This window comes from Fulmarus glacialis, unplaced genomic scaffold (genome assembly GCF_000690835.1).
Source record: "Fulmarus glacialis isolate BGI_N327 unplaced genomic scaffold, ASM69083v1 scaffold12313, whole genome shotgun sequence".
NCBI classification, from domain to species: domain Eukaryota; kingdom Metazoa; phylum Chordata; class Aves; order Procellariiformes; family Procellariidae; genus Fulmarus; species Fulmarus glacialis.
Genome location: NW_009202330.1, coordinates 10,305 through 10,518, shown reverse-complemented (window position 1 = coordinate 10,518; position 214 = coordinate 10,305).

Sequence of the window (214 nt, the reverse complement as noted above, 5' to 3'; positions counted from 1 at the left end):
GATCAAGACCCTTCACTAAACATCCAGTGCGTGACAAAACCAGGCTTTAAGACATCCATTTAAAAAGAAAACAAAGAAAATACAAATCTCTCCTCCACCCGCAGACGGGCCGGGAGGGAGCTCGCTGCTACGCTCTTCTCCAGCTCAGCCATAAACCATCCCGCAGACCTCCTGCCCGTGTCGGCAGGGCCCCCACCCCATCCCCAGGCCACCC